The sequence below is a fragment of the Gossypium hirsutum genome, chromosome A11 (genome assembly GCF_007990345.1).
Source record: "Gossypium hirsutum isolate 1008001.06 chromosome A11, Gossypium_hirsutum_v2.1, whole genome shotgun sequence".
Classification (NCBI taxonomy): domain Eukaryota; kingdom Viridiplantae; phylum Streptophyta; class Magnoliopsida; order Malvales; family Malvaceae; genus Gossypium; species Gossypium hirsutum.
This window is the reverse complement of record NC_053434.1, coordinates 42,128,986-42,133,947: the sequence shown is the minus strand read 5'-3', so window position 1 is coordinate 42,133,947 and position 4,962 is coordinate 42,128,986.

Genomic DNA, 4,962 nt, shown 5'->3' with positions numbered 1-4,962 from the left:
CCATGTAGGCTGGAACACTCGGCTCATCAAATCCATAAAAGCCGCTGGTGCATTCATCAGTCCAAACGGCATCACTAGTAACTCGTAATGACCATAATGAGTCCTATTATAAACATCAGTCTCCTTGACCCTCAGTTGATGGTACCGAGATCAAAGATCTATCTTAGAGAAAATCGAAGCTCCATGAAGCTAATCGAATAGATCATCAATCCTCGGTAGAGGGTACTTATACTTAACATTCAATTTATTCAGTTATCGTTCAAAACTAGCTCAGATTGGAAGTTGTCAAAAATCTCATCACACTATCTAGCTATTGTTTTGGTACTTTTGAACTTATGTATTTGGGTTATATGGCATGTATAGAAGTTGTGGCTAATATGGTCTATATGATTATAATGGATTTAGCCAACTGATTTGGCTTGTAAATGAAGTATGTTTGGTAATATGTATAGCCATGTGATTTGACATATTTTGGTATATTTGGTTATGAATATATATGTTTAAATGGCCTTTTTGTTAGGTGGTTAGTAATAGCCATGTGAATGCTTGTTTGTGGATTGGTATTTTAAGTATCAAATGGTTGAAATTTGAGATTTGTATGCTTGTGATTTTAGGTAAAATAATGCATAATTGAAAGTGACCATATAAGTGATTTGTGAATGTGATATTGGTATGAAATTGATTGGAAAATTGTGATACTTGTGTGTCTTATGGTTGATGGTATTGATATAGCATGAATTGAACTTGGTTTAGAAGAGTTTAAATGCCATTTGAAGATGTGGTTATATTGAATTTGGTTTGTGTAGGTGAATGCAAGTTTGGGTGAAAAAGATGGCTTGGAAAATAGCCTATTTTTATCCACACAGGCAAAGACACGTGCGTGACTCTCAGCTGTGTGTGGCAGACTATTAGGTGATACTACCGTGTGTCCCCTTATGTTTAATTAGAAATCAAGTCAACATGCTCCACATGGCCCATCACATGGGCGTGTGACTTGGCTGTCTGGCATAAGTCAGTATACCCTACAGTTTCGACACGGCTTAGCACACGGCCTGGCACACGGGTGTGTGAGGCCATTTCGAAGGGTACACGGGCTAGTCACACAAGTGTGTGGTTGGCCGTGTGACCCTTAGAGAGTTACACAGGGTAGGACACAGACGTGTGGATGGCCGTGTGACCCGTCAGAGAGCTACACAGGGTAAGACACAGCTATGTGATCCGATTTGGAATGTCCACACGGCCTGTGACACGGGCATGTCTTTCGCTGTGTGAGACACACGGCCGGGCCACACGGGCATGTGTCCCCTGTAGTTTGAAAAATTTTCTAAGTTTTCTAGAATATTTCTTAAGTTATCAGTTTAGTCCCAACCACTTCTAATGCATGATTTGGTTCTCGTAAGCTCGTATTAAAGACTATTTGATTGATTGTGAATGATTTTTAATTGGAAGTGAAAAATGTATGTGAAATGTATCTTCATTAAAGTAATTAGTATGATAATACTCTGTAAACCTATTCCGACGATGAATATGGGTTACGGGTGATACAATTCTTGTTCTTTAACTGCTTATTTAGTAGAACTAGATTATAACTCTTGAATAATTTATTCTTTCTTTCCAATCTATAAATAGGATACATGGCCACCCTATTTTATCATTAACAAATATTAATTGCAGGCTACCATCTTTTATTCTAACACCCCAAACCCGGCCTAGACGTTATGGCCAAATCTGGCGGTGTCACATTAGAGTGCTTTTCGAAAACTAGCTCTTGCTGATGAAAACCAGTTTGGAAATTTAAAGCCTCATTGTTAGAACTCAAATCATTCTAGCTATTCGTTATTTATTTTAAATTGTTATTACTTTTAAAACTTTGTTTGTTGCAGAAGCATTTCAAAAGTGTTGCGAAAACGTAGTGTTTGGAAAACAGTTATCGTTTTGGAAAATTGCGTTCTACTTTTAACAGATATAAATCATGATAAGCAAATATCCCAAATCAAAGCTGAAAAATTAGAGAGGCCTTATTACATAATTCAAAACCCAAAACGAAATCTAATAGCAAATAAACGCCAAATAAAAGAAAACAAGAGCAGTAATGTGGCCATCTCCGAGTTCCTCGTAGCTCCGATCCGCCTAACGCTGGGGATTACCTGCGCAGTCAAAAGAAAGGGTGAGTTTACGAAAACTAAGTGTGTGATCCCCTATCAGTCAATCAGCATACAGCATTCAGTGACAGTCTGGGCCAGAGCCCTAATCATAAATAGTACAGAGTGGGCCTTAGCCCAATACAGTATCAATACAGTACAACAATGCAACCCATCCCAAACCAGCCAACACACCACTCTATACCACCAACACACCATGTGGAGACAAAGCCGGCCCACCCAGCCAACACACCAATACCGCAGCAAAGCTGCCAGTAACAGTATCTCAGCAAATCCGCCAATAACAGTATCTCAGCAAATCCGCCAGTAACAGTATATGTGGCGAAGACACCGGAACAATACACTTCCTACTTAACAGTATCCCAACCCCATGCAAAATGTCATGTCCTATATCATACAAGTATGCAGAATGTTATGCTCAGTACAGTCAAATGATAGGACAAATCAGTCATTTACCCTCGATGGGTAAAATAGTCATTTTACCTTATAAGGGTATTTTGGTCAATCTACCTGCCTTATGGTCTAGGTACTCTTATCGACCCATCGGAGGGTCTACAGTCGCCTCGAGCTACTCGAGTAAACTTAATGGTCCTAACAATGTAAATGTGCCCAAGGCCCATTATGCGACCCAAGTAGGCCCACATGCCCATGTTGCCCATCAAGCCTAAAAATATTACCACGGCCATGCAAACTACATAGCCCAGTCCAGTAATTACCATATATTGTAGAATTTATCCGTGTGGAGCCTACAAGCCCATTAGGCCCACATGGCCCATTTTGGCCTATCATGGCCCATAACGGTCCAAACCCATGAGAATGCTCATGGCAGCCTCTGCAGTCGAACACCCATGATTCGTGGGCTTGGTTTACCACATGTGTGTTCGCACACCCATGTGGCCAAAAGGCCATTCTTTCGGCTTTTTGACTTTTCAGCTTTTGCCGTTCTACAGTTTATTCAGTGTGTGAATACACATTTGTTTGCGAAATCGAGTGAACCAATCAGGAGCCCAAAGCCTATATTCCAATAAAACATACTGTTAGCCTTCCAATCGTTACGGTTCACAACATTAAATTCCCAGACTTTCAATTACTACTAACCTTGATTGACAGTAATACAACCTATTACCCTACGATCGCTGGCTAAAACCAAACGGACGCTCCTTGTCGAATACCTACATAACAACAGATCCTGTTAGATAGGATTGACCACAGATGTGTCTTAGATCCACAACATCAACTTACAATCTATAGGGATATTCGGCCTAGCTCAACAGTAAAGTAGCATTCTTACCTTATTCGATTAATAAGAGGAAGGGTTAAGTTGCTTCAAGGCCACATGCACTACTCCACTCCTCAAGGGACCTGACAACCCAACGAGCCACATATCATGGGGAAAAGATCATCATTCGGCAATCATGAATAGAAAAAAGGCATTAAGTTTAAAGAAAGAGGATGAGAAAGAACAGATTGATTGAGAAGTGCCAATATGAACACTTATCGTTCTAGTCAAGAACTCTCACCGAAAATGAATTAATAAACCAATAGCAACGTATGGAAGCAATCAATCAAGAATAGGGAAAGAAAAGAAGGCCGAGTACAATCGGTATTCCAAATCAAAAAGGAAGAAAAGAGGGAAGAAAAGAATGGGGAAAGAACAACCGACTAGGGCAAAAATCTAGAAGAAAAAATAATATGGTGGGAGAGGAGATGAAAAGAGGAGCGACTGGAAAGGAAAGAAAAGATTAGGGTGTTCGACTACCTCACCAAGAAGAGAAAAGAGAAATGAAGGAATAGATGATACTGAAATAAAATAGTATATTCAGCCAAAAGAAGAAAAATAAAGCAAAGCAGAAGCCGAAAACCAAAGTCCCCAGCAGTAATCGGTATATTAGCAGATGACAACCAAGGGTGTTAATAAAACTGAAAATGAAGATATACTTAATATGCTTATTTTTCTCGTCATGTTTTACTTGAATTTATTACTCGTCTCAATATACTTAATTTCCTTGTATCAACGTATCAAAGATAATCACATATTTACATGTCATGATAAATACCATTCTCTTGTCATTTCTTCATAAACAAAAATCAGGTAATTTATTATATCGATATTTCATACATTTAAAAATACAATTCAAGTTACACTAACTTACCTTGTTGCTTGTTCATGTTTATAATTTCATTAATTCGATATATTTTCTTTTCCATGTTCAAGTCTCGTATTCGAGTCATCCGGATCTTTATAAATGAATTTGATCATCGTTTTCATTTTTTTCATGTTCTAATACATTCAATTAATGCTCTAAGAAAATTACCATTTTACCCTTAAACTTTTAATTAATGACGATTTCATCCTTACGCTCAAAAAAATTAAATTCTTGCAATTTAATCCTTGTTTCCAGTCGTTATTCTCATACAAATTGATAACAACCCATGAATTCTATAAAATATCAGAATTATTCATAATTTCAACACTTTTTCAATTTAATCCTTAAAACATATTTTTCCTCGATCTTGAACTAAATTAATAATTTCATTAAATTTTGAAATTTTAAATAATAAAATAATCCATTTCATGCAAATTTGTCATTTCTAACATTTTTACAAAATTACCCATGCTAGCTGAATATTCATACATATTTTCCTCCTCCTCCTCTCCATTCTACATCCTTTATTTATATAACATGCTATAAATAACATTATCAATAATTTCACTATTTACTTATATGTATATTCAAAATTGTCCATTTGTGTCATAGTCACTAAATTATTTATATCTTGAGTTGTAGAACTCAAAATT